Source organism: Aquarana catesbeiana, linkage group LG02 (genome assembly GCF_042186555.1).
Source record: "Aquarana catesbeiana isolate 2022-GZ linkage group LG02, ASM4218655v1, whole genome shotgun sequence".
Classification (NCBI taxonomy): domain Eukaryota; kingdom Metazoa; phylum Chordata; class Amphibia; order Anura; family Ranidae; genus Aquarana; species Aquarana catesbeiana.
In genome coordinates, this window is record NC_133325.1 from 79,755,176 (window position 1) to 79,767,676 (window position 12,501).

The following is a 12,501-nucleotide window of genomic DNA, read 5'->3' on the forward strand; positions in this document are numbered from 1 at the left end:
TAGCCACTGATTACTGTATAAATGGCACTGGTTAGCCTGCATTGATGGGCACTGGTGAGGCTGCACTGATTGGCACTGGTGAGCCTGCACTGATTGACACTGGTGAGCCGGCACTGGTGAGCCTGCACTGATGGGCACTGGCGAGGCTGCACTGATTTTGAACTGATGAATTTGTGCAAATATTCTTGAAAATATTACAAATCTTTGTGGGTGTTTGGGGGGGGGTGCCAGATATAGGATCCGCCCCGGGTGCCAAATGCTCTAGGTACACCCCTGCATGCATGCACTGTGTAGAGTGGAGCACACTGGACCCACCCCTCCTCCTCCTGCTGTGATGTTTTGTTTTCCCGTACAGAGGAGGAGGCGGGGAGCATGCACTCCACTATGGAAGAACGGCGATCTGTGCAAGTGGCTCTTGCAGAGGAGGGGCCGTTTGCTCAGCCCACTGATTACTGGACTCAGGAGGAGAATCAGCCTGCTATCAGCCTGCTGCAAGCCTGAAGGTACCTGATGGTCCTCCGTCTTAACCCTGTACCCTGCCATACTGACCCCTGGTCTTCCGTCCTGACCCCTGTACCCTGCCATACTGACCCCTGGTCCTCTGTCCTGACCCCTGTACCCTGTCCTACTGACCCCTGGTCCTCTGTCCTGACCCCTGTACCCTGTCCTACTGACCCCTGGTCCTCCGTCCTGACCCCTCTACCCTGCCATACTGACCCCTGGTCCTCCGTCCTGACCCCTGTACCCTGCCATACTGATCCCTGGTCATCTGTCCTGACCCCTGTACTTTGTCCTACTGACCCCTGGTCCTCCGTCCTGACCCCTGTACCCTGCCATACTGACCCCTGGTCCTCCGTCCTGACCCCTGTACCCTGCCATACTGACCCCTGGTCATCTGTCCTGACCCCTGTACTTTGTCCTACTGACCCCTGGTCCTCCGTCCTGACCCCTGTACCCTGCCATACTGACCCCTGGTCCTCCGTCCTGACTTCTGTACCCTGTCCTACTGACCCCTGGTCCTCCGTCTTGACCCCTGTACCCTGCCATACTGACCCCTGGTCCTCCGTCCTGACCCCTGTACCCTGTCCTACTGACCCCTGGTCCTCCATCCTGACCCCGGTACCCTGTCTTACTGACCCCATGTCTTCCATCCTGCTGACTCCTTTACACTGCTCTACTGACCCCCTGTCCTCTGACCTTGTGATGCCTCTTCTCTGCCCTGCTGACCCCCATACACTGCCCTGCAGACCCTTCACCTCTGCCATTCCTGTCTATCACACTTCTTAAGCCCCTCCCATTGTTAAGAGTTTGGCCACACACATATTTTACCATCCTGTGATGTCGGATGGGGGCTGGGTCATCCGGTTACCTCAGCGGGTGGCCCTGCCCTTGCCTATTATATAAGAGCTTTCAAAGGGAAAAGACAGCAGTCACCGGGAGGCCTCCCATAGAGGCAGAGTTTGTTTTTTTTTTCATTTTTTCGGGTCCGTTGGTTGGCATTATTGAAGATGGATGACATCACTGGACATTTTTTTATTTTTTCTTATTTTTTAATAAAGGAATTGTCAAAAACTGTCTATTGTGGTTTTTACTTTTTTTGGTGAATGGGTAGGGGTACAATGTACCCGATACCCATTCACATGGGGGGGGCTGGGATCTGGGGGCCCCTCTTGTTAAAAGGGGCTTCCAGATTCTGATAAGCCCCCCGCCCGCAGACCCCGACAACCAATGGCCAGGGTTGTCGGGAAGAGGTCCTTGTCCCCATCAACATGGGGACAAGGTGCTTTGGGGGGACCCCAAAGCACCCCCCCCCGTTGAGGGCATGTGGTCTGGTATGGTTCAGGAGGGGAGGTCGCTTGCTAGCCCCCCCCCATCCTGTCTTCCAGGCTGCATGCTCGGATAAGGGTCTGGTGTGGATTTTAGGGGGGCCCCCAACATAATTTTTTTTTTTATTTTGGTGTGGAGTTCCCCACTTAAATTCCATACCAGACCCGAAGGGCCTGGAATTGAATGGGGGGGGGGGACCTGCAACGATTTTTTCCTTGATTTTTAATCTATATTGCCGTTAGCCGACAATAAGTTACAGCCGCGAGTAAGTTTAAATAAATGTTTTTCCTTTAGAAAATCTCATTTTTCTGTAGCACTGTTCTACACATTGCACAGATGCACCACTTTACAGGTAGACTAAGGGGACCCCCCAGGCACGATATTTAAAGGAATATTTAATTTTTATTGTTTCACTTTAAGCATTATTAAAATCACTGCTCCTGAAAAAACAGTAGTTTTTAAAAACTTTCTTTTGCATCGATACATGTCCCCTGGGGCAGGACCCGGGTCCCCATACACTTTTTATAGCAATAACTTTGCACTTATGTTTTTCATGTTCGTGTCCCATAGACTTTAATAGGGTTCGAATGTTCACTCAACCTTTTTGCCTGTTCGCATGTTCTGGTGTGAACCATTTTTATATGAACTATTTGCATTGTTTATTGTTGGATTGAGACAACCAATTTTTTTAATTATTTTTGCCGATATTGTGTATGGTGTAACATCGGATGCTTTTTAGTATAATGAGAACATTATGTATGCATAAATATTCATGAATATATGCACAAAAATCTTAGTATCCAGCATAACACTGTGACAGGCTAGACTTTTGTAGCCCACGGCCCAAGGTCCCTTATACCCCCACATAAGAACATACACACTTTATATCGAGCACCATTTTTTCAGATTTTTCTGGGTGTATTTACACCTTAAGGGTGTATTTACACCTTAAAAAGGCAGCTGATACTTTCAAGTGTGATATTCACAAGGATTAATATATAAGGCAAAGAGCAGCGCCATCCATTGTTTGAATGATCAAGATATATAGAATGCAGGGCTTACATAGGAGTAATGCCATGTACACACGATCGGACATTGATCGGACATTCCGACAACAAAATCCATGGATTTTTTCTGACGGATGTTGGCTCAGACTTGCTTTGCATACACACGGTCGCACAAAGTTGTCGGAAAATCTGATCGTTCTGAACGCGGTGACGTAAAACACGTACATCGGGACTATAAACGGGGCAGTAGCCAATAGCTTTCGTCTCTTAATTTATTCTGAGCATGCGTGGCACTTTGTGCATCGGAATTGTCCACACATGGTCGGAATTTACGCAAACGGATTTTGTTGTCGGAAAATTTTATAGCCTGCTCTCAAACTTTGTGTGTCGGAAATTCCGATGGAAAAAGTCAGATGAAGCCCACACACGGTCGGAATTTCCATCAACAAGCTCAGATCGCACATATTCCATCGAAAGTCCGACCGTGTGTACGGGGCATAAGGAAAATGGTAGAGGCCGGGGTGTATGCTGTAGATTTAACAGTTACTACTGGCATAAATTAGGTGGCTGATGGCCGAGCATGCATAGTAACAGCCTGTTTGCAGTTGGATCCAAATGCACAGATACACAGGAGAAAAAAACAGTTTTTTATGACAGTTCTCACATGTGTTCATCCTGGATACTAAAGTAAACATCAGGATGGGACAAGACAGGACAGGAAAGAAGTATTTGAGTTAAGGATATTTATTTTTACAGACATCTCCAAAGACAAAATTAACTCAACAGATGTCTTATTTAGACATATAAATCAGATCTGACTTCAAACCTGGGTATTTGTTTAGTAATTCAAAATATGTCGTGCAGGATGAAACTAAGCTAACATACAATAAAACATACAGTAAATTTGTCACCAAAAACAGACCTTGTCACTAATGCTGCGTACACACGAGCAGACTCAGTCCGACGGACTTTTCGACGGACTTTCCGACGGACTTTACGAATGAACGGACTTGCCTACACACAATCAACCAAAGTCCGACGGATTCGTACGTGATGACGTATGACCGGACTAAAACAAGGAAGTTGATAGCCAGTAGCCGATAGCTGCCCTAGCGTCGGGTTTTGTCCGTCCGACTAGCATACAGACGAGTGGACTTTTCGACCGGACTCGAGTTTTTTGGGGAAAAAAAGTCCGCTGGAGCCCACACACAATCAAATTATTTGACGGACTCCGGTCCGCCGGACCAAGTCTGCCGTAAAGTCAGCTCGTGTGTATGCGGCATTACTTGAAACATTCAGATAAAGCAGAGAAAAATCAAGTATTTTAAATGCTTTCTTGCAGTACTTTTCATTTCTACAACTTTTTTAATGACTCATTGATCTTGCTAGGGAACTGAAATTCCAATATGGAAGGCCCTTAACCCCCTAGTGAAAGTAATCATTGACTGAGAAAAGCATAGCCCACAGGAGTGGGTGTTTCCATTATGGCATGGCAATTAGGCTTAAAGTAGCTTACTTGTTATTGGATATGGTGGTATGGGGTTGAAGGGGTATAGAGGAACACCAGTCAAGGCTATACTGATGTGACCGTTAGCTCTCAGGAGAGTTGCCCACCACCCAATGAATGTTTGAGGATGTTTGGATCAACCTTTTCCGCAGCTAAAATTTATTTAATGGTCTATGCCCCCAAGTGGGTATTTGGGTTAGCCTAACACCTGTAAGACACTCATGGTAAGGACAGACTTTCTAGACTATGTCAGGTCATTGTTCAGGTGCGCTCACAGTATACAGTAGCTGTGATTGGCCCTGGTTCAGTGGCGGCCCGTCCATAGGGGGCGCCTGGGCGCCGCCCCCCCCCCCCCCCTCCAGGCAGCAAAAAAAAAAAAAATTTTTTAATACTGGCACTTTAAAAAAAAAAAAAAAAGGAAAAAAAAGGTCCTTAAGTGCACTGTGTTCGGACGCCGGATACAGTGCGATGCCGGACACAGTGCACTTATAGGAAGCGCCACGTCTATGCAATCACGAGATTGCAGACGTGGCGCTGCATTTGCGGGCGTTTAGCCCGCCTTGTGGCGTTTTCTGATGCGCCGAGTAGCTTCCGCTCGGCCATAGCAATACATACTACAGGCGCCGGGCGGAAGCTACTTGGCACTTCAGATTTGATTGACATCTGCCCTGAGTCAGATGTCACTTCCTGGTTCTCTCTCTCATTGCGCCTGAGAGAGGAAGCAGGAAGAATGCTGGTGCCAGTGTGAGGAGGAGGACACCGCAGGAGACCCAAGGTAAGTACCGCTGTGTGGAGAATCGGGGGGGACACCTGCTGAGGGGGGGCTCTGATGGGGACACCTGCTGTGGGGTTGGCTCTGATGGGGACACCTGCTGTGGGGGGGCTCTGATGTGGGACACCTGCTGTGGGGGGCTCTGATGGGGGACACCTGCTGTGGGGGGCTCTGATGGGGGACACCTGCTGTGGGGGGCTCTGATGGGGGACAACTGCTGTGGGGGGACTTTGATGGGGACACCTGCTGTGGGGGACTCTGATGGTGGACACCTGCTGTGGGGGACTCTGATAGGGATACCTGCTGTGGGGGGGTTCTGATGGGGACACCTGCTGTGGGGGGGCTCTGATGGAGGACACCTGCTGTGGGGGGCTCTGATGGGGGACTCTGATGGGGGACACCTGCTGTGGGGGGCTTTGATAGGGGACACCTGCTGTGGGGGGCTCTGGTGGGGGGCTCTGATGGGGGACTCTGATAGGGGACACCTGCTGTGGGGGGCTCTGGTGGGGGGCTCTGATGGGGGACTCTGATGGGGGACACCTGCTGTGGGGGGACTTTGATGGGGGACACCTGCTGTGGGGGGGCTCTGATGGGGGACACCTGCTGTGGGGGGGCTCTGATGGGGAACACCTGCTGTGGGGGGACTCTGATGGGGGACACCTGCTGTGGGGGGACTCTGATGGGGGACACCTGCTGTGGGGGGCTCTGATGGGGGACACCTGCTGTGGGGGGCTTTAATAGGGGACACCTGCTGTGGGGGGCTCTGATGGGGGACTCTGATGGGGGACACCTGCTGTGGGGGGACTTTGATGGGGGACACCTGCTGTGGGGGGGCTCTGATGGGGGACACCTGCTGTGGGGGGCTCTGATGGGGGACACCTGCTGTGGGGGGCTCTGATGGGGACACCTGCTGTGGAGGGACTCTGATGGGGGACACCTGCTGTGGGGGGGCTCTGATGGGGGACACCTGCTGTGGGGGGCTCTGATGGGGACACCTGCTGTGGGGGGCTCTGATGGGGACACCTGCTGTGGGGGGGCTCTGATGGGGACACCTGCTGTGGGGAGTTCTGATGGGGACACCTGCTGTGGGGGGCTCTGATGGGGACACCTGCTGTGGGGGGGCTCTGATGGGGACACCTGCTGTGGGGGGGCTCTGATGGGGGACACCTGCTGTGGGGGACTCTGATGGGGACACCTGCTGTGGGGGGGCTCTGATGTGGTCACCTGCTGTGGGGGGGCTCTGATGGGGGACACCTGCTGTGGGGGGGCTCTGATGGGGGACACCTGCTGTGGGGGGGCTCTGATGGGGAACACCTGCTGTGGGGGGACTCTGATGGGGGACACCTGCTGTGGGGGGACTCTGATGGGGGACACCTGCTGTGGGGGGCTCTGATGGGGGACACCTGCTGTGGGGGGCTTTAATAGGGGACACCTGCTGTGGGGGACTCTGATGGGGGACACCTGCTGTGGGGGGACTCTGATGGGGACACCTGCTGTGGGGGAACTCTGATGGAGACACCCTGCTGTGGGGGACACCTGCCGTGGGGGGCTCTAAAGGGGACACCTGCTGTGGGGGGCTCTAAAGGGGACACCTGCTGTTGGGGGCTCTGATGGGGACACCTGCTGTGGGGGGACTCTGATGGGGACACCTGCTGTTGGGGGGCTCTGATGGGGACACCTGCTGTGGGGGGCTCTGATGGGGGACACCTGCTGTGGGGGGCTCTGATGGGGGACACCTGCTGTGGGGGGCTCTGATGGGGGACACCTGCTGTGGGGGGCTCTGATGGGGGACACCTGCTGTGGGGGGACTCTGATGGGGGACACCTGCTGTGGGGGGACTCTAATGGGGCACACCTGCTGTGGGGGGGACTCTGATGGGGGACACCTGCTGTGGGGGGACTCTGATGGGGACACCTGCTGTTGGGGGGCTCTGATGGGGACACCTGCTGTGGGGGGCTCTAAAGGGGACACCTGCTGTTGGGGGCTCTAAAGGGGACACCTGCTGTTGGGGGCTCTGATGGGGACACCTGCTGTGGGGGGACTCTGATGGGGACACCTGCTGTGGGGGGCTCTGATGGGGGACACCTGCTGTGGGGGCTCTGATGGGGGACACCTGCTGTGGGGGACTCTGATGGGGGACACCTGCTGTGGGGGGACTCTGATGGGGGACACCTGCTGTGGGGGGACTCTGATGGGGCACACCTGCTGTGGGGAGACTCTGATGGGGCACACCTGCTGTGGGGGGACTCTGATGGGGGACACCTGCTGTGGGGGGACTCTGATGGGGGACACCTGCTGTGGGGGGACTCTGATGGGGGACACCTGCTGTGGGGGGACTCTGATGGGGGACACCTGCTGTGGGGGGACTCTGATGGGGGACACCTGCTGTGGGGGGACTCTGATGGGGGACACCTGCTGTGGGGGGGACTCTGATGGGGGACACCTGCTGTGGGGGGACTCTGATGGGGGACACCTGCTGTGGGGGGCTTTGATAGGGGACACCTGCTGTGGGGGGCTCTGGTGGGGGGCTCTGATGGGGGACTCTGATGGGGGACACCTGCTGTGGGGGGACTCTGATGGAGACACCCTGCTGTGGGGGGCTCTGATGAGGGACACCTGCTGTTGGGGGCTCTGATCTGGGACACCTGCTGTGGGGGGACCCTGATGGGGACACCTGCTGTGGGGGGACCCTGATGGGGACACCTGCTGTGGGGGGACCCTGATGGGGACACCTGCTGTTGGGGGGCTCTGATGGGGACACCTGCTGTGGGGGGCTCTGATGGGCGACTCCTGTTTTGGGGGGACTCTGATGGGGACACCTGCTGTGGGGGGACTCTGATGGGGACACCTGCTGTGGGGGACACCTGCTGTGGGGGGACTCTAATGGGGGACACCCGCTGTGGGGGGACTCTGATGGGGGACACCTGCTGTTGGGTGCTTTGATAGGGGACACCTGCTGTGGGGGGGCTTTGATAGGGGACACCTGCTGTGGGGGGGCTTTGATAGGGGACACCTGCTGTGGGGGGCTTTGATAGGGGACACTTGCTGTGGGGGGGGCTCTGATGGGGGACACCTGCTGTGGGGGGGCTCTGATGGGGACACCTGCTGTGGGGGGCTCTGATGGGGACACCTGCTGTGGGGGGTTCTGATGGGGACACCTGCTGTGGGGGGTTCTGATGGGGACACCTGCTGTGGGGGGTTCTGATGGGGACACCTGCTGTGGGGGGACTCTGATGGGGACACCTGCTGTTTTGGGCTCTGATGGGGTCACCTGCTATGGGGGGGCTCTGATGGGGGACACCTGCTGTGGGGGGGGCTCTGATGGGGGACACCTGCTGTGGGGGGGCTCTGATGGGGGACACCTGCTGTGGGGGGACTCTGATGGGGGACACCTGCTGTGGGGGGACTCTGATGGGGGACACCTGCTGTGGGGGGCTCTGATGGGGGACACCTGCTGTGGGGGGCTCTGATGGGGGACACCTGCTGTGGGGGGCTTTAATAGGGTACACCTGCTGTGGGGGGCTCTGATGGGGGACACCTGCTGTGGGGGGACTCTGATGGGGGACACCTGCTGTGGGGGGACTCTGATGGGGCACACCTGCTTTGGGGGGACTCTGATGGGGGACACCTGCTGTGGGGGGACTCTGATGGGGCACACCTGCTGTGGGGGGACTCTGATGGGGGACACCTGCTGTGGGGGGACTCTGATGGGGGACACCTGCTGTGGGGGGACTCTGATGGGGGACACCTGCTGTGGGGGGCTTTGATAGGGGACACCTGCTGTGGGGGGCTCTGGTGGGGGGCTCTGATGGGGGACTCTTATGGGGGACACCTGCTGTGGGGGGACTCTGATGGAGACACCCTGCTGTGGGGGGCTCTGATGAGGGACACCTGCTGTTGGGGGCTCTGATCTGGGACACCTGCTGTGGGGGGACCCTGATGGGGACACCTGCTGTGGGGGGACCCTGATGGGGACACCTGCTGTTGGGGGGCTCTGATGGGGACACCTGCTGTGGGGGGCTCTGATGGGCGACTCCTGTTTTGGGGGGACTCTGATGGGCACACCTGCTGTGGGGGGACTCTGATTGAGACACCTGCTGTGGGGGGACTCTAATGGGGGACACCTGCTGTGGGGGGACTCTGATGGGGGACACCTGCTGTTGGGGGGCTCTGATGGGGGACACCTGCTGTGGGGGGCTTTGATAGGGGACACCTGCTGTGGGGGGGCTTTGATAGGGGACACCTGCTGTGGGGGGGCTTTGATAGGGGACACCTGCTGTGGGGGGCTTTGATAGGGGACACCTGCTGTGGGGGGGGGCTCTGATGGGGGACACCTGCTGTGGGGGGGCTCTGATGGGGACACCTGCTGTGGGGGGCTCTGATGGGGACACCTGCTGTGGGGGGTTCTGATGGGGACACCTGCTGTGGGGGGTTCTGATGGGGACACCTGCTGTGGGGGGTTCTGATGGGGACACCTGCTGTGGGGGGACTCTGATGGGGGACACCTGCTGTGGGGGGCTTTAATAGGGTACACCTGCTGTGGGGGACTCTGATGGGGGACACCTGCTGTGGGGGGACTCTGATGGGGGACACCTGCTGTGGGGGGGCTCTGATGGGGACACCAGCTGTGGGGGGACTCTGAAGGAGACACCCTGCTGTGGGGGACACCTGCTGTGGGGGGCTCTAAAGGGGACACCTGCTGTGGGGGGCTCTAAAGGGGGCACCTGCTGTTGGGGGCTCTGATGGGGACACCTGCTGTGGGGGGACTCTGATGGGGACACCTGCTGTTGGGGGGCTCTGATGGGGACACCTGCTGTGGGGGGCTCTGATGGGGGACACCTGCTGTGGGGGGCTCTGATGGGGGACACCTGCTGTGGGGGGGCTCTGATGGGGGACACCTGCTGTGGGGGGACTCTGATGGGGGACACCTGCTGTGGGGGGACTCTGATGGGGGACACCTGCTGTGGGGGGACTCTGATGGGGGACACCTGCTGTGGGGAGACTCTGATGGGGGACACCTGCTGTGGGGGGACTCTGATGGGGGACACCTGCTGTGGGCGGACTCTGATGGGGGACACCTGCTGTGGGGGGCTTTGATAGGGGACACCTGCTGTGGGGGGACTCTGATGGGGACACCTGCTGTTGGGGGGCTCTGATGGGGACACCTGCTGTGGGGGGCTCTGATGGGGGACACCTGCTGTTGGGGGCTCTGATGGGGACACCTGCTGTGGGGGGACTCTGATGGGGACACCTGCTGTGGGGGGACTCTGATGGGGGACACCTGCTGTGGGGGGACTCTGATGGGGGACACCTGCTGTGGGGGGCTTTGATAGGGGACACCTGCTGTGGGGGGCTCTGGTGGGGGGCTCTGATGGGGGACTCTGATGGGGGACACCTGCTTTGGGGGGACTCTGATGGAGACACCCTGCTGTGGGGGGCTCTGATGGGGGACATCTGCTGTTGGGGGCTCTGATCTGGGACACCTGCTGTGGGGGGACCCTGATGGGGACACCTGCTGTGGGGGGACCCTGATGGGGACACCTGCTGTTGGGGGGCTCTGATGGGGGACACCTGCTGTGGGGGGCTCTGATGGGCGACTCCTGTTTTGGGGGGACTCTGATGGGGACACCTGCTGTGGGAGGACTCTGATTGAGACACCTGCTGTGGGGGACACCTGCTGTGGGGGGACTCTGATGGGGGACACCTGCTGTGGGGGGACTCTGATGGGGGACACCTGCTGTGGGGGGCTCTGATGAGGGACACCTGCTGTGGGGGGGCTTTGATAGGGGATACCTGCTGTGGGGGGCTTTGATAGGGAACACCTGCTGTGGGGGGGCTTTGATAGGGGACACTTGCTGTGGGGGGGCTTTGATAGGGGACACCTGCTGTGGTGGGGCTTTGATAGGGGACACCTGCTGTGGGGGGCTTTGATAGGGGACACCTGCTGTGGGGGGCTCTGATGGGGGACTCTGATGGGGGACACCTGCTGTGGGGGGACTCTGATGGGGGACACCTGCTGTGGGGGGCTCTGATGAGGGACACCTGCTGTGGGGGGCTCTAAAAGGGGCACCTGCTGTTGGGGGCTCTGATGGGGACACCTGCTGTGGGGGGATTCTGATGGGGACACCTGCTGTTGGGGGGCTCTGATGGGGACACCTGCTGTGGGGGGCTCTGATGGGGGACACCTGCTGTGGGGGGCTCTGATGGGGGACACCTGCTGTGGGGGGGCTCTGATGGGGGACACCTGCTGTGGGGGGGCTCTGATGGGGGACACCTGCTGTGGGGGGACTCTGATGGGGGACACCTGCTGTGGGGGGACTCTGATGGGGGACACCTGCTGTGGGGGGACTCTGATGGGGGACACCTGCTGTGGGGGGACTCTGATGGGCGACACCTGCTGTGGGGAGACTCTGATGGGGGACACCTGCTGTGGGGGGACTCTGATGGGGGACACCTGCTGTGGGCGGACTTTGATGAGGGACACCTGCTGTGGGGGGCTTTGATAGGGGACACCTGCTGTGGGGGGCTCTGGTGGGGGGCTCTGATGGGGGACTCTGATGGGGGACACCTGCTGTGGGGGGACTCTGATGGAGACACCCTGCTGTGGGGGGCTCTGATGGGGGACACCTACTGTTGGGTGCTCTGATCTGGGACACCTGCTGTGGGGGGACCCTGATGGGGACTCCTGCTGTGGGGGGACCCTGATGGGGACACCTGCTGTTGGGGGGCTCTGATGGGGGACACCTGCTGTGGGGGGACTCTGATGGGGGACACCTGCTGTGGGGGGGCTCTGATGGGGACACCAGCTGTGGGGGGACTCTGAAGGAGACACCCTGCTGTGGGGGACACCTGCTGTGGGGGGCTCTAAAGGGGACACCTGCTGTGGGGGGCTCTAAAGGGGACACCTGCTGTTGGGGGCTCTAAAGGGGACACCTGCTGTTGGGGGCTCTGATGGGGACACCTGCTGTGGGGGGACTCTGATGGGGACACCTGCTGTGGGGGGCTCTGATGGGGGACACCTGCTGTGGGGGCTCTGATGGGGGACACCTGCTGTGGGGGACTCTGATGGGGGACACCTGCTGTGGGGGGACTCTGATGGGGGACACCTGCTGTGGGGGGACTCTGATGGGGCACACCTGCTGTGGGGAGACTCTGATGGGGCACACCTGCTGTGGGGGGACTCTGATGGGGACACCTGCTGTGGGGGGACTCTGATGGGGACACCTGCTGTGGGGGGCTCTGATGGGGGACACCTGCTGTGGGGGCTCTGATGGGGGACACCTGCTGTGGGGGACTCTGATGGGGGACACCTGCTGTGGGGGGACTCTGATGGGGGACACCTGCTGTGGGGGGACTCTGATGGGGCACACCTGCTGTGGGGAGACTCT